Below are 23,929 nucleotides of genomic sequence, written 5' to 3'. Positions count from 1 at the left end.
TTTGTTTGATTAGCACTGAAAAGAGTAAGACAAAGTAGATGAAAATGCTACTGTTAGAAGTTCTTACACTTGAAGAGAATAAATTGGTTGGGTTTGTTTAGAAGTGGAGATGGAGATATGAATGTGCTTTATTTTAAATGAGATTTACAATCTTTTATAGTGAAGGAAAAAGCCACCATAGTAACCAACTATGTGTAACATACAATGAAACAGAACATTTTGTAACAAGTGAAAAACAATATTGGTAAGAATTTTTTAAAAAACTGTCAGAAGAAAACTTCAGATATTGATCTCAATCGTAACAGAATTACAAAACATTATTGGGAATTCAGAAAATAAAGGAGAAATCATGTATGTATGTCTATATATGAGTGTATGTGATATTTGTGGTTAAGAAGTACTGTTTAAGTTGTATCTTAGAATATATATTGAGTTTTTAACATTCTCCATTCTCTTTCATTTTGTCTGCCTAACTTCCTTCCATGGGCAGGGGGGGAATATATATATATATATATATATATATATATATATATATATATATACATATACATACATATATATGTATATATACATATACATACATATATATGTATATATATGGAAGACTTTGGAGAAAGCCTGCATATTAATTATTCTTCCTATTATCAAATGCCCCTTTTGTCTATAATTGTTGTTTCCCTTTATGAGTGTGACAATGACTATATATTTTACGCATTTGGGATTGAAGTTGGAATAGGCTTTCAGATTAGTAGCCTTCTCATCTATTACCCTTTTTCTTACAAAGCATGGAAACTAGGGAGGGAGAAGATTAAAATGTAACTACCCACTATATTCACAAATATGTTCAGTTATTGGATGAGGTTGAGATAAATAGTTTGAATATAAAAATTTAGTCCAGGGCAAACCAACAAAATGTATCATAACCAAAATTCAAGCTAATCTGAAAATCATTAACTTACCAACTAAAAGATTTCTTAGTAAACAAATAGCAATTGAAAAACTAGAGAGGAAGATAATTCGGAATCAAAATCAAGTACTCCAAACTTCAAGTAAATACAAATATCAGTGATTATATATCTTAAGCAATTTATAGATGTCCAGTCTTGGTATAGCTAGGTGGAGTATCTCCATAGTATTGGGTTATATGTGGTACAGAGAGAAACAAATATACTAAAGACTAGCTGCTCTGGATAAAAATGGGCCAGACTATTAAGAGACTGGATGACAACATGAGCATAGAAAAAGTAAATAGAAATGAGAATTTTTATATTAACATTTCAAGTGAAGGAGCAGGGACCCAAATATGTTATCAAGTTAAAAGGTCAGCTCCAGATAATCAACGAAATTGAAATCATTGACGTTTCTCAAAAAACTGGTGTGTCTTTCTATTTCAAGGCTATCTAAGAGTATGAATAGTCAACAATAATTTTTCAGAACTAAAATTTCTAGAGATACATACAATATAACCTTTATAAATCATAGAGTATCAAGTTGGGGAGGTTGTTGATTTAAAGAAGAAAAATGAAAGTTCTTCACTGTTGTACATGGGGAGCAGTGAAACCTGATGCTAATGTCAAAATAAAGCATTTCTTGGTGTCTTCCATCTGCTGTCTATGAAGCCGTGTGCCTGAGCGATGTTAGGATAGGGACTCTGCAATATAATGTTTTGGGTTTTTTCCTTTATTCCTTAGAAGATGTGTTTCTTTCTCCCTTGATGAATTCAGTTGGATATCCCAGAAAGAAATAGAAAGCTCCCCAATACTTACCTCTTTCTAGTCCTAAGTCAAAAGCAAGACCTGAACAGACAACATTTGTTTTAACACTTAGCGATTCTTGCTAGGGAGACAGTTTTTTACAATCTAACATCTTCTTGTTTCTGAAGAAATTTTCCATGAAAAAGTGCATGTCTGAGGAATTCACTAGGGAAGGTCTGTTGGCTGTTTGTTCAGAGTCCTCACAGTATAACATTAATCTTGACAATTCATCAGGGATTAGAGGTTGGTTCCCAGACTTACATTTACAAGCTAAAAAACTTGATAGCATAGTAAGAATTGACTCTTCTTTGAGAGTGTACCAATAATCAAATTCATAGAGACTGATGTGTATAATCAAATGCTTATTACTTTACAAGGAGAAGAATATTACACAAATCAAAATTCTTACACCTATTTAATGCATTGAATGCAGACTTTATAGCAAAAACCATTTATAATCAAGAATTTGGAATGAGCATGGAATCAGAGCTAAAGGAGTTGTGCTTGAGAAATAAAATTAGAAACAAAATCTCCTCCCAACCCAGAAAACCTCACCACAGAGGTAGAGAAGAAAGAAAACATTTTATTGTCAAATAATCATTAATTAAACCACAATGTGGTATGCATTCTAGACAATCAGCTAAGAAGATTATAAAGACAAAAAGAAATCTCACCCTTTATATAGCCAAGCAGATACAATCCATTACATGCATGTTCTCAAGATGAGCAATCCCTACTGTTTTTCCTCAAAAAATAAGACCTAACCAGGAAATAAGCCCTAGCATGATTTTTCAGGAGGACATCCCCTGAACATAAGCCCTAATGTGTCTTTTGGAGCAAAAATTACTATAAGATCCAGTCTTATTTTTAGGGAAACACGGTACTTCTAAGAGAACTTAAGAGCACCACTTGTCACACATACGCGTAGTTCGTCCCCAGTTCACTTGGTAATTGGGGTGACCATCTGTGTTAGCTAATTGGCTTTACCCAAAAGAAAAGAAAAGCTTGGATCTTTATGACAGAAGGTAGTTTTGCAACTTGAAATGAGGCTCTTACTAAGTGAAGACAAGTGACTATCTTCTCACAGAAACTGGGAACTAGAAGTGCTGTTTTCCTCGATAATTACATATCACAGAGATGGTTGAAGGTTCTAGAGAAAAATATTCCTGGGTCTGTATGCTGGCAAGAGGCTTATTTAACTTGTTAAACGACATGTATTGTATGAACCCATTTATCCGAGGAATCTAAATGAACAAACAAAACCCCCCCAAAAACACAACCAAACAAACAAACAAACAAAAAAACACAACTGAACTTAAGGATACAGAGAACACATTGGTGGTTGCCAGAGGCAGAGTTAGGAGTAAGGCAAGATGAGTGAATGGGTTTAAAATGTACAAACTTCCAGTTATAAAATAAGTCATGTAACATAGAACATGGGAGCTATCATTAATAATTCTGTATCATATACTTGGACGTTGCTAAAAGTAGCTCTTAAAAGTTTTCATCACAAGAAAAAAACATTGTAACTATGTATGGTCATAATGTTAATTAGACTTATTGTGATCATTTCACAATATATATAAATATCAAATCATTGTGTTGTACACTTGAAACTAATATAATGTCATATGTCAATTATATCTAAATTTAAAAAAATAAAATAAAAAGACACATTTCAAAAAGGAGAGAAAGCACTTACAAGCTTTCTAAAGTAAATACTTTAAGAAAATGGAAGGGGGATAGAAGTTCTTTTACATCCGAAAGGGAGAATTAAGCCTCTTATGTTTAATTTGTATTTGCCCTTAGAAGTACATTAGCCCAATATTTAAGTTGCTTTAGATTTGTGTTGGCCAGATTCCTTTTCTTCGATATGCTTGGATTTTCAATTCTTACTTTGTCTTTCTCTCTCTTTCTCTGTCTCTGTCTCTGTCTCTGTCTCTGTCTCTCTCTCTCTCTCTCTCTCTCTCTCTCTCTCTCTCTCATTTCTACATTCATGAAAACATTTTTCCTTTAAACACGTTGCTATTTCATTCAATCAGATTACACTTAGCCAGGGGAGTCATTCAATCTCTTTGAGACAAATTTGTTTATTGCTGCTTTATACACTGATTTCAAAATTTGTCTCTCAAAGCAAACTCACATCTGCGTCTTCAAAGTTTTTGAGAGGTGCTCGTTATAGCTCTACCCAGAAAATCTAACATCACAGTTTACTGGGAACAGCACACCCCTACAGCAGACCCTCAACCACTACCTCTAATTGATTGAGAAACCTCATTAACTGAAAGGCTGACATAGCTTTCATTCCAGTTCAACCGGTTTCTGTGTAAAGCTTCATATTGGCAATTACAGGAATGGTTTCCATTTCCCTTTGCTTTAAAAGAAACTAGCAGAATGAAGCAATGAGATTACCAAAATAATAGCTACATCGAAAACGGAAACATTTCAATTGTCTTGTGAATCATTATTCAACCTCTTGAGATTTACCTGAGCTTGTATAACCACTTTGTTGTGAAAACGTAGAATAGAAAGAAATCTCGCCACTGAATTAGGACTAATGACCTATTCAGCTTCTCTTGCCCAATACTACATCCAGCTACTTTATTCGCAGGCTAGTTGCTGTGGGGGCTCTGTGACTGCCACTGACAATGTGAAGGGAACTCAAATTAACCTGCGTGTAGGAAACCTTGGCCTTGACTCCCTCAAGGCTCAATTCATCCGAAATTATCTTTGGAGGTGGCCTTGGGGATCTATGTGCATGTAAATCATAAGGAACAATCGCCATTCTGAAGAGTAAGAAACTTTCAGCTGCAAGTTAGTTGTGCTTCTTTCTTCAGAGGCATCTCCCTCCAAATAAGATCGTTTATTCTGGATGACATGGAAAACACAGAGAAATAAATACTGCTATCTTTAAACAGCTCTTACATTAATAACTGAATGTTGTGTTTCTGCAAGTCATTCTAATCTGAGTTTCTGTAAGACCACTTCAAACTGCATTTATGGATGAAGAAATAAGTGGCAATTTGCTCATTTTTTTTTAATGTCAAGATCTTGTGTTCTCCACCAGATAATAAAAAACAATTTATAAAAGGCCACAACTCCTCAATATTACTTCTGCATTTTTATAGACATTCCCTCATTTGATATATATTCGCTTGAGATTCAAATGTGGCAGAATTGTTTCATAGGGAACAATTTTCCTCAAATGAAGAAAGATTTGGGAGATTATAAAATGCCATGGTCTCAAAGAGGGAAAGACATTGGTCTCATAAAATCCAAAAGACCTGAGAATGAATCTGTGTCTGCCAATCTGTGAGTTTAGGTAAATTTTTAATCTCCTTTGGCCCTAATGCCCTCATTTCCTTATACATATATTTTATCTCATAGTTACTATATATAACATGATAATATGGTTTATAGTAGAGTGCTATGGAGAACAAAACAGTCAGCACTAGCTATTATAATCTTCCTATTCAAGGTTCTATAACATTCTGTCTAGAGATCACTGAAAAATGACAATTACAATTTGCCTGGCACTATTCCCCTGGACTCTAATGCATGCAAATTTCTGTACCTGAGATTAATGCAATATGTTCTCATAATGAGCCCTAATTTGTTCCCAACACATATTCTTTTCCTTCAAAAGCATCCAAATCATGTGTTAGTCACATAAGAAAAACAATTCCATCAAAATATGTATCGATGCTTCCATATAAAATGTTTTTTATATGTCATTGAATAGTGAGCTGTTTTTACTCAAAGCCTAATACCAGACAGTAAGATTATTCCCACGGCATCTTTCTGAACAAGAATTATGGAGCATGATGGATTAAAAAATATGAATTTCTTAAAGGGAAAAAGGAAAATGAGGTTTTGTCTACTTAAGAATCTTAAAACAAAAGATCAAGCAGCACAGAATTTTGGTGCTGATAGAGCTTCCGCTGCTTTAGAATTCATCGTATTCAATTCTCTCACTCCTTCCTTTCCCCTCATCTTTTTTGAACAAGGAAACTGATGCTCATAGATATTTAATACTTTTGTTGCGATGTTACTGAGACCGAAGCCCAGAGTCCTGACACTCTATTGTATAACAGTGATCATTTTCTTCATGACTTGTTTGCACATGGAGCTTCAAGGGGAAGAGAAAAGAATTGGCAAGTTTTCAAAACTTCAGTCCTCATTCCCGTCTTTCCCTACTCTATCGATTTTGAAAATAAACAGAGAATTGACTAATTGTTGGTTTTTCCTGCTCACAATATGTTGCCTTTCTTCTGGTAACAGAACGAATTTTTCCTGCGGGCATCCACTCCATCCCTACTCCTAACCTATGTGAGTTTCCTTAATAAATACTTGTTAAAAGAGAGAAATAATGAAGCAAAGTGTATTTTATTAGTCAGATGTGCATCTACACATTTGAAAACAGCAATGCCTAGATGGGGGAGGCATGTGATGCTCACTGTCCAAAGACAGTTTGGGGTGTGTACATGTATTTCTGGCCTTAACTTTCCCAAAGATTCTCAGCTGCAGTGTGATACAAATGGTAGTTATTCTCAAGATAATAAAAAGCAGCAGCGGCATTTTGTCCAACGTAAACAGTAAGGGCTGGGAGGAGTACAGATGAGCTTGGGATCCCCTAGTGTCCTCTTCTACTTTCACACTCACTAGAATGAATGGAACACTGGAGCAAATCCATCAGGGCTGGATTGCCGAAGGTTCACTTCTCTCAGGAGTGAAATCTGGATCTCAGTTACAACCCCTCAAGCAGCTGAGGTGGTGGCTGAGGGCAAAGGCCATAGTGAATAGATAATGTGGGAAGAAAGTCATCTACACCAACTGTGATTTAATGACTACTGGTGGACATGAAGACGGTATCAAAGTATTAACCTAATTTTATCTCCGTTACTTCTTCTACTGTATTATAGCAGGTTTGTGGCTGGTGGTTATTTTTATAATTTAATTCATAAATTATAGAATATCAAAACAGCACTGTCACTATGTATGGCGATGAATATTAACTGGATTTACTGTGGTGATCATTTATCAACATGCACAAATATCAAATCATTATGTTGTACACATTAAACAAAAGTAATGTTTTTATCTAAAAAAAAAAAATTGAAAAATTCCAAAACACCATGTGAGTAGCCTAGAGGAAGAGGGCCCATGACCTAGGAATATGGACACTGGAGTTGGATGCAGTAACTGATGAGCTTCATGGATCATTTCTTCTTTTGGAAACAAATGAATGCGTTTCATTTTGTTTTGCTTTTGTAGAAGCAACATTCTCCTGTTGGGATGAGAGAATTAATATTTGGATGCTGAGGTTTGGAAAATGTAGCAGCATGTTGTTGCTGGGTAATTGAGGGATGGGATGTAGAGGTGATTCATCACAAGGGGCTGGACAACCTCTTTGAACACTCTTCTCATGTTTTAGTAATTTTCTGTGTTATAAATTCAGCCCTCCTAAGAAGCAAGAAAAGTCAAACACACAGATTTACTCTCCTGCAGGTATGTGGACACAAGTCTAGACTGACAAACACTTTCTCTTAGTATTTTGAAGATATTTGAAGACAGTTTTATGGGTTTCAGGATAATTGTCATTCCTTCTTTTTACAGATTTTTTTTTCTCTTGCTGTTTTTAAATTGTGTGTGTATGCTGCCATTTTGTATTTCAGTACACTATATCTAAGTGTGTATCGATTTTGATTTATCCTTATCTGGATTTCCTGTAAGTCTTCAAACTGAACATTCTAATTTTCCATCAGTTCTAGAAAATGATTAACTATTACCTTTTCCAATATTAGTTTTCCCTGATTCTCTCCATTCTATTCTTCTGGAATACTAATTTATGTATACTATAACTTGTTATTCTACCTTCTCGATCTTTTCTTTTCACTTTTTTATTTTTAAAGTTTTTTAATTAAAATATTGCTAATGTATAATATTATATTAGTTTCAGGGGTACACCATAGTTATTCAACATTTATATACCTAAAGAATTGATCACCATAAGTCCAGCAACCATCTGACACTGTACCACGCTATAGCAATATTATCGACTATATTCCCCATGCTGTACATTACATCCCCATGACATGTTTATTTTCTACCTGAAAATGCAAACCTCTTATTCACCATCACCTTTTTTCTCCCTTTTTTAATTTCTCAATTACAGTTGACACCTTAAACCAGTTTTATACCCTCTCCATCTTTTAATTTCATATTTTCCTTCTGACGTTCTCCCTATGCTGTGTATTTCAAAGTTTCTTCAGCTCTGTCTTCCAGTCACCACATTATTCTTCATCTGCCTCTAATTAGCTGCTTAGTCCTTCCATTCAGGTTTGCTAATGTAAATTTCATTGGGTTATAGTATACTTATTTAAAAAGTACACAATCGTAATAGTAGTTTAATACATTTTAACAAAGTAAACATACCCACTTGACCTGCTTATTACCAACAGCTCAGAAAGTCTCTTTATGCTCCATCCAAGACCTCCTCCCATCTCAAAGGTAACTGTTGGTCCAGAGCAACACAGGCAGGGAGCGAAGGAGAAGGGGCTGCGAAGTGCTCAGAAAGAAACCAAAATCAAGAAAGTTATGAAACAGGGGGCCAAGGGTCTCACAGCCTCAAAGGACTGAGAGCCCCGAATCAGGCCACCTTGTGGCTTTCATTGATGCTCATACACAAGGAAGTAACACTGTTTTCTCCACGGTCTGTGAATTTCATACATTATACTAGGAAACTGATTTGAACTAATCACCCTCCCCTGCAAGCAGTGGAACCGTAAGTCTCAGGATGTATCTCCCCAAGGGACAAAACATGCTCAAACTCACTGATATGAATAGATGGAGAACTGATGTTAACACATCATTGAATCTCTTCCCAAGCAGGTTGTGGGAAGGAATGCAGCCACAAAGGCAGAAGCTCTCCTTAGCCAGGGGAAGGTGGGGGTCTATGTCCACCTCTATCAACCCTGTGGGTTCTTCTATTGGTCCCCACTCGGCTGCGCCTGGCTTAGGTTGTTCCCCCCGTGGCGAATCTTACCCCTCATTGGCTGACCAGCCATCCCCTGGGGCTAAACAGGGAGACAAAAGGTGTAAATGCAAAGGTGAAGCAAAGTCCCTGAAAGGATTTGTCTCACAGACTCTCCTTTCTTTAGGGGTAGGTACGAGGGGACAGACGGGTAGGCTGCTGCATGACAACAGGTAACCAATATTCTGACCTACTAGAATTGGTTAGTTTGGCCTGTTCTTTGACTTTCTATAATGGACTCTTGGAGTACATTCTCTTTTGGTTATCGCTTCTTTCTTCCAACAGTACATTTGTGCTGTTAACGTGAAATTGTAGTTTGATTGTTGTCATTGCTCTTTAGTATCCTGTCTTATAAAACATGCCACAATTTATTCATCAATTTTACTGTAAGTAGGCATTTGCATTTGTCTAGTTTTATGCTATTTAGACAACACTGATATGAATATTCTTGTCTATGTCCTTCTCATTAATGTTTGTATTTATTTATCTTAGGTATGTTTCTAGGAATACAAGCTTGATAAGATGCTCCACATTAGTAGATATTGGCAAACAATTTTTCCAAGTCATAAAATCAATGTAAATGTCTACTGCAGTGTATGACAGTTCCAATTGTTCCACATCTTGGTCACCCTTGTCTATTCTTTTCATTTTGACATTTTTTGTGGCATTGCTAGTGTAGTAAAATTGAACAGATTTTTATACATTTATTAGCCATTTCAATTTCCTCTCTTTTGTAATGCTTTTTCCTGTTTCTGGCTCAGTTTTCTCTTGAGTTGTAAATCTTCTTTATGGATGTGTGTGAGTTCTTAAATATCCTGGATATAAGTCCTTGACAGTTATGTAATTGAAAATATCATTCGTAGTAATTTTTTCATACCCTATAATGTTGTCTTTTAATGAACAGAAGTTTATGAAATTTAATGCAGTCCACTTGTTATTGCTACTGCATTTTGTGTCCTAAATAAGAACTATTTGCCTGTCCCAAAATAATAAAGATATTGTCCTCTGTTTTCTTAATTTATTTGCTTTCACATTTGCCTTTGATACACTTCAACTTAATTTTTGTATAATGGATGAAGCAGAGAGTCAATGTCTTTTTTATTTTATAAAGATATCCAATTACTACAAAACCATTTATTGGAGAACAATTCATTTCCTACTGAATTGCTGTGGTGCTTTTGCCATTTGGTTCAATTGTTCCATTTATTATGTATCCTTGCACCAATGCCAGAGTTTTAGTTATTGCAGCATTATAGTAAGTCTTGATACATGCTAGGTCCTCCAAGTTTGTCTTTCTTCAAGATTGTCTTGGCTATTCAAAATTCTTTGAATTTTTATGTAGCTCTTAGAAACATCTTGTCAATTTATATACTCACAAACACACACCATTCTGGGTTTTTGGTTAAAATTGCATTGAAACCAGAGGTTAATTTTGGGGGAGAATTGACATTTTAACAATGTTGAGCCTTCCAAACCATAAATATGGTAAATGCTCCTTTTGTTTACTTGATTTTTCTTAACATAGTTTTGAAATTTTCATTGTAGAGGCATTGAACATCTTTCATTGGATTTAGTTTTAGGTATTTGATGATCTAGATATTATTGCTATGACATTAGTTTAAAATTTTGCTTTCCTCTTATTCATTGCCAGTATATGGAAAAAATGACTCTTTGTATATTAACCTTGTTAATCTTGCAATTTTGCCAAACTCATTTATTAGGTCAAACAGTTTTTCTGGATATCTTTCTGAATCTTAAAAAACATATACGTACATGTCATGTGTAAATAAACAGTTTTGCTTCCTTATTTCTGATGTTCATGCCTTTTATTTCTTTTACTTATCTTATTATACATTCTAAGACCTCTAATACAATGTTGAATAGAAATGGTGAGAATGGACATTTGAGGCTTATTCATCAGGGAGAAAGTATTTACTCTTCCATCATTAAGTATAATATTAGCTATTGGTTTATCATAAAGAACAATTATGAACATTCCTTTCTAGTCCCTGTATGCTGAGAGGGTTTTTTTTTGTTTTGTTTTGTTTTTGTAATCAGGAGTATATGTTGAATTTTATTAAATACTTCTTTGAACCTATTGAAATGATCATTTTTTTCCTCCTTCATTCTGTTAAAGTGAAAAATTACACTGATTAATGTTTTTCCAGCCCTGCATTCCTGGGATGACCCCCAATTAGTTTTGATAAAGCATTATCCTTCTTACATATAGCTATATTTGATTTGACAACCTTTTAAAAGGAATTTTGCATCTGTATTTGCAAGAGACGATGGTCTGTAAATTCTCTTTCTTGTTATGTCTATGTTCACATAAAATAAAATGGGAAATATCTACTCTCCTTCTATTCTTTGAAAGAGTGTATCTAAGACTGGTGTCAAATATTTGGAAATTTTCCTAGTAAAGCTTTTGGAGAATGTGTTTTTTTATGTTTCATAAAAATAATTGATTCAGTTTCTTCAGTAGATATTTTCTATTCTTTTTTGTCAAATAATGGTACATAATTAAGGTATACAATTCAATGTTTTGATATATGCATACATTGTGAAATGATCACTACAATTAAGTTAATGAACAGATCCATCACTTCACATAGTTAACATTTATTTTTGTCTTTCTATCCTTTCTTGAATTAGTTTAGGTACTGTGAAAATTCACTGCTTGAACAATAAAGGTACTAACTTCATTTCTCATTTTTGTTCAAAAACACATATAAAATTATTTCTAAATTCACAAACTTAATTATATCTAGGACTAAACAAAACTAATCAAAGACTTTTTTTTCAGTAGAACACAGGCTGCCAAAATAGCAAATTTCCCCTGAATTTAAGTTCTCTATTGAATGGTGTTTATGGTCTACAGTGTTATTCCTTCATTTTGGAACATTTTTAGACTGTGTATTTGGCATAAAATATGTAATTAAGAAGTAACATAACATTTACTTTTACCATATTTGCTTGTTATCAAGCCATTTTCTTTTTGTTTCAAACTAGGGCCATATCACGCGGCGTGGCCTGCGGGGTCTCTGCTCCCGCTCCCCACATAAGAATGCAGGACATGGTGAGGCCAAAAAGGAACACCCACAGAACCATAGGTAGGGGAGTCATACCACTATATTCTCTCTGGTGGCTGGGTTGGAGACACAGGAAGCAGGAGCCACATGATCCGCAACCTGCCGTCCATTTCTCTCTGCCAACCAACCCCACTTGCTAACTGCAATCCACACTCCACCCCTTGCTAGCCCAGCCACCATCTTCTTGCTAGCCCCCATTTTCTGCTAGCTTAGCCACGGCAGTTATATTAGTGGCCAATGGCTCACTGGTTACAGCTGACGGCCAATAGCCACAGCTGATGGCCATCCAATCACAGTTGATGGCCAGTTACTACCCAAGTGAGCACCTTTCCACGTGAGGCCGAGAGCCTGGAAACTGCACTCCTGGCTCTGTCCCCACAGGCCGGGACCCTGCAAACCACATTTCTGCTTTCCCAGTTGCCTCACTGATAAACTTTGACAATAGAGAATTCTAAAGTAAGACTGCTCACCTGGAGATCTGGAGAAGGTAACAGGGACATGTTCTTTCCTGTTTTGCTTCTTGTGACTGTCAACATCACCTGAGCAATGATTTTTCATCCTGCAAGTGGCAGTAGATAACAGTCACAGTTGGTTCTCGTTTTTACTTCTTTCCCCCACACTTCTACAATGTCTCATTTTGCCTTCTCAGAGAAATCAGCACCAGTTAGCTGCTATCCTATCGTTAGATATCCAAGTGCCAGCTCCCTGGGGCTTCTCCTCTGAGATCCGGGGTTATAGGCACCAGCCAGGCAATCCATCCTCAAACTACTAGTTTTTCTAGTGTGCCTCCTATCAGCTCTAAGGTGATAGCTTCCTACTGCAGTTGCTACATCTGTGATATTTCAGTGTTCCCTTTTTTGTCTTGTCAATTCTCCACTACCTGTTAAATCAATTCCTTGATTGAATTCTCTTGTTAAAAATAGGTGTGACTTCTGCTTTCTTAACTGATAGACCATTTCTTAATCTATGCTTTTTCTGTGTAAATAATAGGAACTTACTTAAACTAGGTTAAAAGAAAAACAGATTTTATCACAGGATATAGGTTATTCCTGAAATCCTGTGACAGGAAGTGCAATCAGGCCTGGTAAGCTTTGGAAACGAGCCTGGAACTAAGATTACTCCTTTTTGTCTGTTTCGTACAGTGTAGTCTCCCATCTTCTCTATTCGTTCCTCACTTTCTCTCTACGTCACTCAGTAAACCAGTTTCCTCTACCTTTCTATTATAACACTCCATAGCTCTGGGTTTGTTTTCAATTCAGGTAGTGCTCAGGAGTCAACCTGAATTCCAGTTCCAGGTAAGGGGAAAGAGGCTTTGAGTACACTTGTTGGCATAAATATCCACATCTGGTCCCACCACTTTTAGCCATGACAAACATAGCTGTGGGGCTTTACCACTGGGGTGAAGAAATGCAGTTGTCACAGATGGGGACTTTGAGCTGAGTATGTGGCTTAACAAGTTTCTAATACAGTTTCTTTTTTCTTTGTTAATAAAGATCACAGCTTAAGGAGATTTTTTTGAATGGTATATTTGAGGCATATGCTATTTGTGTAACATAATTATTAGATTACTTTAAAAAAAACTTTGTTAAGTGTATGGCCACTGCACAAAAATTGTAACTATAGATGGGTAAAAAAAAAAAAAAAGGTAAAAGAAAATAGGTATCAGATAAATTCCCACCACATTACATCTATTTATATATGCATAATTTTTATTCCCTTAGCAATAATTTTCAATAACTTTACATGTTAACACACATGTATCAAGGACATTATTTGAAAGGACTACCCAATAATTCATGAAACACACTTTCTTATTTAACCCAGATTGTTGGACATTTACAGCCTTTAACAAAGCAGCTATATTTTTACAGCTACCATTAATTATTTCCTCAGAGCAAGTGTTTAGGAGAGGTATTTCTAAGTTGATAAACATAATTTAAAGGTATTTGGTATATATTTTTTAATCACTAGAAAGTTTGTGTACATATCACCCAATTGCCAGGAAGACTATATCCATTAACATTGCCCATTGAGATAAAGAATTACCTGTTTTTTGTTTTATTTTGTTTTTTTCTTTTTGTTTTTTGCACTTTCAACACAATTGTTATCAATTTTTAAAATATAAAAATTTGAGAGTTAAAAAACCTGGTATCACATTGTTATTTTAATACATATTTCATTTTAAAATATTGAGTTGAAAAATTTTCACATTTGTTGGTTATGTTTTTCTCATTTGTGAGTTGCTTCCTTTCTTTATCAGAGTAATTTATAACAGTTGAAAAGTTTATTAAATTTCCATTGTAGGTTTTAGCATTGGATCCTTAAACCCATCATCTTTTAAAGCTCATGTTACTTATTTTGTAAGCACCATTGAGGTTTAAGCTAATTTCTCGGCCTCCTCATCTCAGTCTCCTATTTTTAAAATCTTTTATCACTGAAATAAGTGTTTATTAACCTATCAGAAATTTTATATTTACCTGCTCTAATTTGTTCAAAAGCTAAAACACAGTTCTTTTAATAAATAACACTCAAAAGTAATAAATTCACGAACAGAGGAATTAGTTCTATAATTTATCTACTTAAGACCCAATGAACTATGTATATTAACTAATTTGATTAGAAGACATATTAGTTAGTGATAATGACTTAAAATATTATTTATTCCAAGTATCACATTTGAATTTTAATAGAAAATTTATGGAGACTAAATGTTTTAATTTTAAAAGAATGGAAAGTTCATGCTAATAATGAATATTTGGGGCACTTGTATATTCTCCACAAATCAAATATCATCAGCAGTTGCTCAACAAACTCATCTGCAGATGACAATTCAGTAAGGAATTGCCTGAACTTTAAATATAGAAGATGGAAACAAATATGAGTAAAAGCAAAGTAAAATCCCAAAGAACATGAAATATAAAAATAAGCTTGAAATATTTAAAAGAATTCAAAATACTAGGGAGACATCTTAAGCTCATGAAATTACTGGATGATTATTGCAAAGGTATAATTCAAATAGTTGGCGGTCACTGGATTATAATTTCTAGTTTCACATTGCATGATCTTGAGTAATATAAAACTCTTTGCTTGTTTCCTAAATATAAATGGGAGAGATGATATGAGTGATAAAAAAACAATGACAAATATTCTAGATTTCTTAGGAAAAAAATCTTTTTGAAACATTGTGATTCTCTTTTGTTTTATATCTTTCAATTCTACCTTGTGGGAAACAGCAGAAGAATTACATGTATTAATGTTTAATATGTAAACGATATCGTGAAACTGCTTGAAAAGAAAAATGGTTGGTCTAGGGTATCAAAAGCTGTGTTTATTTCTTATAGGGATTAGTCTAATGAAACAACCTCAAAGTCAACCTTAATAAGAATGACAAGAAGTCTGGGAAGGCCTGACGGTGGTATTGGTTCGATGGAGACAGGTGATGACACAACACAGGGAATCAAGTATATGTCTCAATTAGGGAAGTTAAGCAGATTTTCAAAAGTGACATCAGCAACATGGCTGATTAAGGTGTCCCTCATCATATCCCCTCCCCACCCAATAAGAACTATTTGGCATCCATGCACAGACAGACGTGCCTTCTGGGAGTGATGGGACCCAGCATAATAAGCCGCAGAACCCGGGAGGCGTCTTGCCCACTGTGTGCTGGGTAATAGGCACACGGACCTCAGTTCGGTCTGTGGTCTGTGCAGTGGCCTGTGAACTAGCCGCAGCCCATTTTGGTTGTGGTCTGCGAGCCTCCGAGAGCACTGTCTTAACTAATCACCACGGATGTGAGAGGCTTTGTGGAAGTCTAAGTTTTCCCCGAGAAGTTCCAGCACACCACTGGAACAAAAACTCATGAGTTTGGATGCCTTAGGGAGGAGGTAAGAGGAATAGTTTGACTTTACCCGTGTCTCACCTGCCCCCAAAGTGGTACAGCTCGGTGCCAATTGAGAATGTATTTACCTGTGATTTCTTCCTGGGGCAAAGTGAGTGCATAGGAGTGAGACTCAAGCTTCCCCAGCTGTGTGTGGTGTTGCACAGGAAGATCGTTTCTTTCTCGTCCCATACAGAGTACTAAGAGTTGAATGATTAGAGAGGGGGAAGAGGCTGAGAGAATGGCAGACAGCACTCCCAGAGCACATTAAGGGGACATGGGTCCTACTAAGTGCATCACAAATTCCATCAACAATCCCACCCCTGAGACACCCATGGGGATGCCTCACCCTTGGATCCCCCAAGTGGCCCATGAGCACCCTCCATGCTCATTAAAGAAAATGAGGCTTATATTTTATTGACTATTTGTCTGCACTGATTGAAGAAACATACATTTATTTGACATTTATCTCTCTGTGTCATTCGCCAGTTGCCATTATTTTCATTAAACAGAGTTCAGAAATGATTGAGTTAGTTCTAAATTTCTAATTGGACCACTGTGGACTCATTGAACACTAATGTTTAATGAATGCTTGTAATAGGTAGAGCATTTGCTAGATTTTGTGAGAGTCTACATATGTGTAAGTGGTGTCGTCTCCTTTCAAGCTGTTACTGAAAATAGGAGGCTAAGATCAAGAGCAAGATAAACAAAAACCTTGCATTATAAAACCCAAGATTCCAAATAAACGCTCTGAGATCCTAATATGGAAAGAGACCCTAAATTATTCCTATTCAATACATTAGAGCTGTCCTTAAACTTTAATTTTAACCTCAAAATATAGAAAGAAGTATAGATGTAAAAAAACCCTTTCTTATACATCTTTTGACATTAGTGATTCTCTTTCCATGCTTTACTGTCCTAAAGATGGATTAAAAGACTTTCTCTAAACTGCTTTGATTTGGAGTAACTTCATTGATTATTTTCTTCCTGACATTACTTTGTGAAATTAGATTGGGACACATGTTTCCCTGAAGAGCTGTACATTCACAAGTGTTTCCAATTACATGCAATCATTCAGAGTGAGAAGGGTCATCATGCAGAGAAGAGTGTGGACTATTCCCTATTGCCATGAATGACAGACTAAGAGAAAATGAGTTTAAATTGAAAGAGAAGAAGGGATTTGGCTTCCCTGTGGGGATGGTTTTATTATTTAAACCCTTCTGGTTGAGAGTGGTATGGATCTCCTGTCTTTGATAAGAGTTCTAATTGCTGCTTGGAACTTACGGTGTGTCAGGCCCTGTTCTCAGTCCTCTACCCATATGTTAATTTGTTGACTTTTTGCAACCGTCTTTTGAAACAGATATTGTTATTATCCCTGCTTTCCAGATAGGGAAGAGTTAAGGTTTCACACCGAGGCAAAAACAAATTGAGAGAGAGAGAGAGATTGAGAGAGAGAACTTCATGCTCTCAACTAGTCTATTATTTGTGCTGTCTTAGCTCTCCCTTGTACTTAGTTCCTAACCTATCCGTCCATGCTTCGCCTTTCTGATGTTTCCTCCAGAGCCCATCTTCCCATTTTTGCTGATTGGCACTGCATGTCCAAATCCTATATGCTGAATCATGTGGTTTTAATTAAATCTCCCATAATATTTTAGAAATATTACCCATTTAGTCCTTTTGGGGGAGTTACAGGTAGAGGAGAGTTCACCTCTACCGCTTCCTAACAAAGAGGTATATAAGTTTCAAATTGTTACGTAGCCACAAAATTTCCCAGTGATATTTTATGTATGTTTCTAATGTGATTCATAGACTCGTACCTGTTCAAGAGAAGTAATCAATTAAAAAGTATTTCCAGGAAAACTTGGCAATGAACATATCTGTCAATATAAAAAGAGAAATGATTATATTCAAGTTCTCTCTAAAAGGTAGGGTCTGTTCTTGTTTGGAAAAGATTATTTTCTAAAATCTCCTACTACATAATGCTGAAGGTTTAGACAAGCTTAGTTAACTGAACTTGATTGCTCATTAGTTAGTTAAAGCTTATGGTACCCTCCTTCCCAATATGCATCCTCATCTCCTGTGATCATTTAGCTGTGCCTTGCAGGATTTTCCCTGCGAACATCTGCCACTGGGTTATGATCTCATCAAGTTTCCCAGCTCAGCTGGGTGGAGTCTTCTAATAGCCTCCATTCTAATGGTGTCTCACAGAGTGGAGGTGATGATGGTGAGTTACAGTCACTTTGCACAAAATCGTTTCTGGAACAGCATGTTTTTGTCTTATTTTGATATGTGATAGGTAATGTTTAAAACTGCCTTTTCTCTCTCATGAGCTCTTTTCTCATTCTATGGGTATCTTGCCTGTAGTCTAAAATATTTAGATTTTAAAGAAACTCAGTGCAAGATTATATGCCAAGTTAAAACTCTGAATAACTTCAAGTGACTTTGGACAAAGCAGAGCACACTGGACAGAAAAAATCAATTCCTGGATTTTTTTCTATAAGGAATTTCTCAAAGTGTAATCCTCTATCATCTTTATCAGAAACACTGGAGGTGCTTTTTAAAAATGGAAGTACTAGTTTCCCTTTAAATCTATTCAATCAAAATATCTAGGTACCGTGAATTGACATCTATACTCTACATAAACATCACAGGTTAATCTTATATAGTTATGTTTCAGAACCAGTGTTTTATTATTTAAACAGCACCTACCTACAGAAGCAATGATACCAGAGAGGAATAGTGGACAAGTATGGCCTTCAGACTCTTTCTAAGGAAATGAGCTTCTGTTTTAAGTTATCGTCATTTATGCTAGGTACAGATGTGAATATATACACTACCAGGAATCCATCCATGGATAGGTACCCTGCATAAAGTAAACTAATATGATATAGACCTCAGGTATGCCATCTGTTACTGAAATAGCTTAGTGCAAACTTTAGCCCAATTGGGGTGTTCCATATTGGATGGTCTCATTAATATGAGGTTGCACCAATAGGAGGTAGGCTCCCAGTCCTTAGTCTGAAATACCCTGGGAGAAAATGAGCCTTTGTTTTGGTTCTCCATGGAGCTCAATGCAATTCCAATCCTGGCAGTGATACACTTCTGAATGAGTATAGCAGCTGAGATGGGTTCCCATGCTTTTTTACTTGGTAGGGCATCTTTGTAATAACCTAATGTCATCTAATTTGGCTTGGCTTTTCCTTGCAACCTCAGAAAGCTAGGGAAGGAATTAGTATAAAAATTCATTTAAGATTTTGCTATTTAATACCAGCAAAAGGAGGGAGATCATAAATAATAGAAACAAGGCAATTTTCATTCTGTTAGAAACATCCTAGTTTATAATGACTAGTTATGTTTATGTCTGCTCTCTCCTAAAGAGGAAAACTGCAAAACTGGAGCCTAATTTGTGTGAAAACATAATATTGAAAACCAACACTTAGATATTGTTCACTGAGCATTCTTAAAATTTTCATTTACTTTTTCAGGAAGATGCACACAGGTCAGGCTCAGGTGCCAATTAATTGAATGTGAGTCAATGAAAGCAGCATTAGTCTAGAAGTTTGAAGGGTATTCTTCCTTTCCTACTCTCTCTGTGGATTCTTAAACAAGATGAGGAAAATAAGTGAAATTAATAAATAAACTCAACTATGTTAAGCCTATATTGAGCTTTTAGGTTGAAAATAGGAATAACTATGTGGAAGGAAAATGTCAAGAAGTATAAGCTTCACTTCCATATGAAGTCTCTAAACTTTATTTAATCTCATAATCCTCAATGGGCAAGAGGAAAAACCACTTCTTAAATCTTCCTATTTCTTCCAAAACTAAGATTGCATGATATACAGGTAACCCCTGTACAACATGGCTGTTAGGTTCCTAGAAAATGCCATGTTATGTGAATCCGTGTTATACGAAACAAAGAATTAGTACAAAAAAAGGGGGTTAGGCTCCAAAAATTAAAAAAAAACACACCATACTATTACATTTTTATAATTAGAGAAATGCCTTTATTAAAGCAACTTTCACCAAGAGTATAACAGATTAATATGTATTAAACAATGTTTTCTTTCTCATCACTACTAAGCTTTTATCATGCTCCGTGTTGTTCAGGGATTTCCCTAATTTTGAATGAGATATTTTTTTGCTCTTAAAAGCTCTTATTACACTCTGTGTTGTTCGGGGATTTCTCTAATTCTCAAAGCGCGTTAGAGCGAAACCATGTTGTAGAAGTGCCATGTTATATGGCACTTATCTGTGTATGATTTTTGTATTTAAATCTGGGATTCATATTTATAGACTTTTTAAGATTGCTACTGTGCATGGACCCTTGCTATTGAAATAGAATCTGGAAAATTATGTTTCGTAATTGAGGTTGCTGAGTACATAGCATAATTTAGCATCAAAGTCAAGATACCATTTATTGTTAAATATTCACTAATCTAAATGCACAACTAGAATCAAGTGCAGTACTGCACACTTGGAATGAAACGAAAATGAAAGCTTAGGAGACCCACAAGGTGAATCAGGGTGAAGCAATGCATATTGTTCTACAATCTTCAGCTTTCTTTTTATTCTTCCTTTCTTTACCACTAATGAGCACTCACAGTTTTAAAAACCTGTCATTTCCCCATCAATCATTTCTTTCTAGGCCCTGGGAGGTGGCCTTTTGCAGAAACCTCACTGATTGTGGCAACTAATCTTTTTTCACTTTCCCCATCTCCAAATATCATAATCATAAGCCAGCTGCTCTCCACAGACATACCTATTCTTCACCCATCTATCTGCCCTCTGCCTTGTCCCCATGCCTGTGTCTCTTGCCGTCTCCATCACTGTTCTTTCTCGCATTACTTCCAGCCCTGCTGTATCCAAACTTGCAGAGGGACACTCTCTGCCTGGTGTGTACGTGCACTGTATGCTTTTACTTTCGCTTATTTGGTTCAACTTGATTAAAAAGAATATTCCTACAGACTTCCCCTACTTGTTTTCAAATGTTGTGTTCTCTGTTGTGATTTCCATTATTTCCATTTTACTGAAATCATTCAGATTGAAAAGTAACCAGAAATACCTAAATCAAAGTGCCTAGTCTCATCCTTTTTTCCCCTCCATATTTGACAGTACTGTAGACCCCAACTTGACACAACTACATTATTCTTTTTTCTCCATTTATCTCTTTATTTGCTCTTGAGGTTTCTTCTTTCCTGATCCTTCTCCATGATCCCCTTTAATTTGATGATGATGCTTTCTGGAGAATCTACTTTTTCCTTGGGATAGTAATGGCATCTAAGAGCTCCTTATATTCACAGACACCAAACTGATCACAACACTCTGACATCTTTATTTATTTCTGAAATTTCCATTTATATCCTCTAGTAAAGTTTAATTTATCCACTCTTGTGAGACCCCAAGGAGAGAATCCAGCCACGCTGTGCCCAGAATTCTGACCTATAGAATTATGAGCTAATAAATGGATATTGTTTCAAGCCTGTACATTTTACACAGAAATAAAAGATGAATAGAGGGGCCATTCTTGAGTCCAATGCCAAACAGAAAGTACTGACAGAATGATTTAATTCTTTATTTGCTCCATACATTTGTTTTCGTTTGCTGCCGTTGCTTCTTTTAACTTTTTTTTTTTTTACATATTGCTGTTGAAAACAACTCATCTTGCCTGGTTAACACATCCTTGCCCACCAGTATGGTTAAGCATATGCTGGCCAGTGCCCAGAGTACACTGGGATATCATCATTCCACATGATTAAGATCTTCTTCCTGCAAGGCCATTCTTTTGGAAAGGTCATTACAGGTTCTTTGGGCAAGACAAGTCTAACCTCCTTAGAGAGAATGGACTGTTTCTCCTGGCCAAGCAAGCACAACAGAATTTGAAGCTTTACGGTCCCCAGTTTTTCTGGAACTTACCCAGATGCATTCATTCAAATTTTTATGGTTGTAACTCTTTTCCAATACATGCTATAACTTTAACATAAGCTAATATGTGGCTTTGAATTCTATGTACTTTACAATTCAGCCACCTGTAGGATTGGACCTTGGGTTTGTTTGCAGAAATCTCAACCACTTGGTTATAGGACATAAGGAAGTTTTCTGGTTCATTACCTAAATGATGGGCTGTGAATTTAAAGCTCTATGCTCATTATTTTCTTTTTCCAAGTTTTCAGAAGCAACCAAAGAACCCCACACTTTTACATTGTATTTCCACTAAAAACCTGGCCTTCTGTAGGCATTTGACTCCAGGTGACAAAAGGTGATGTTATGGCTCACTCCTAGGGCTGGGAATGGCGTTTACCCAATCCAAACTACATGGCCAACAATGGATAGGGAGTGAATTCTTTCATGGGAAACTAGGGTGCTGTTGGTGGGAAAGGGTAGGAAGAAAAGCACAAATATCCAGCCACCTGATCCATAGTCAGTCTTTTCTCTCCAAAACTGAATATAAATTGTAATATTTTATTGCCATTATTTATAGGATCCATCTTTGAGAGCAAGACTAGACTGGACCATGTCAGAGGCTAGGGCAGAAGAGAAGGTAATATCAGAAGAGGCCAACAAGAAGAGGAAATCGCAAAACAGGCTGGAGGTGAAGACAGAGGCTCTGCTTACTGTGCAATTTAGTTTACAACTATACCTAATAACAGTTAAGCTAATTTTCTTGTGTCCAGTGTAGCATTCATTTTTAGGTATAGTAGACACAATTTTTTACATTTAAAAAATATTCTAAGATTTAAATCTTAGAGAAATGTTGTTAGATCATATATGTTTGAATGAGAACATGTCTGTCCTGATATAGGATAACTGGATTTTTATATTCTGATATTGTTTGAGTGATAAGTAATAATATTATTCTATTTTATTAATCATTTTTTCACCTTATTTTCATTTTCGTGTTGGAATGGAATCTATGTTACTCTTTGGAGGATCCCACTAAACTTTCTTCTTATCATGTATCGTAATTATTTCTAGGATATTGAAAGTCTTGAAGGTATTTTCCCAATGGTTGTATCATAATGATAAATATTATTTAAAATACTTATATCTAGGACAGATTTCAGGGACTTCCCATAACTCAAGATATAGGATTTAGGGGGCCTCCTACAAGTGTCCCAGCATTGGCAAAATGCTACCAAACCTCCTGCATTCCCCAAACCTTGAGCATTTTCTATGAAGCCTCAGAATAGAGATTTTTGATTCTTGTGTAGACTTAAATTGGATGAGCTGGATAATAGAAGCATCTGGCTTTAACTTCGGTTTTTCTGAAGTTTTACCAGAGGGATTTTTATAATGATTCCATTTAACCTCATTTTCATTTGTCAGTGTCAGCCTTTGCTGTGGGAGTCTTAAGTTTACTTTCTGCGAACTGCTGGTCGTTTAGCAGAGCTGAAAATGTAAAAATAGCTTTCTAGGTTTTTCTGTCAGTAATATCTTTAAGAGGTAAACACTATGCCCATACACTTAAATACTCAAATTTTCATCTTGCTTAACTATTATCAGATTCACCCAGATAAATTCAGTCATACTGTACAGCATTTTAAAATATGCACCTCTAATATATTGCCATTTCAAACTATTTATGACATGTAGTGCCATATTTTCATGTTGTAGACAATTGTGAAGGTACTTGAACTTTAGGCCAAGGGATCTATATGAGGTTGGACAGTTAAGTTCAAGAGCTCATCCTAGAAAAAGTGCTACATACTCAATGTTGACTATCACTACGGTCACCTTCAAAGTGCTCTCCTTGGGAAGCTATGCACTGATGCCAGTGTCTAGTCCACCCTTCAAAGCAATTTGGAACTCTTTTTCTGGAAAGGCCATCAGAGCTGTTGTTATATTACCTGTGATGTCCTGAATGCCATCAAAATGTCTTCCTTTCAATATTTCCTTTATCTTTGGGTAAAGAAAGAAGTCATTGGGGGCCAGATCAGGTGAGTAGCGAGGGCATTCCAATACAATACAATTATTTGTTTACTGGCTAAAAACTCCCTCACAGACAGTGCCGTGTGAGCTGGTGCATTGTCGTAAAGCAAGAGCCATGAATTGGTGGTGAAAAGTTCAGGTCGTCTAACTTTCTCACACAGCCTTTTCAGCATTTCCAAATAGTAAACTTGGTTAACTGTTTGTCCAGTTGGTACAAATTCATAATGAATGATCCCTCTGATATCAAAAA

At 35.9% G+C, this 23,929-nt stretch overlaps 1 long non-coding RNA gene across 1 annotated transcript in view; it reads right to left on the bottom strand.

Annotated features, from left to right (window-relative positions):
* Positions 1–23,929, bottom strand: part of LOC148757385 (uncharacterized) — a 121,983-nt gene that overhangs the window by 29,872 nt on the left and 68,182 nt on the right. The window contains exon 3 of the long non-coding RNA XR_016021956.1: positions 12,347–12,435. This is a non-coding gene — a long non-coding RNA (uncharacterized LOC148757385). The remainder of the gene's footprint in view (positions 1–12,346; positions 12,436–23,929) is intronic.

This window comes from Rhinolophus sinicus, chromosome 8, assembly GCF_057876585.1.
Source record: "Rhinolophus sinicus isolate RSI-liver-muscle chromosome 8, RSI-T2T, whole genome shotgun sequence".
Taxonomy (NCBI): Eukaryota; Metazoa; Chordata; class Mammalia; order Chiroptera; family Rhinolophidae; genus Rhinolophus; species Rhinolophus sinicus.
The sequence above is the reverse complement of the archived record's forward strand: the minus strand, read 5'-3'. Positions and strand labels throughout refer to the sequence as shown.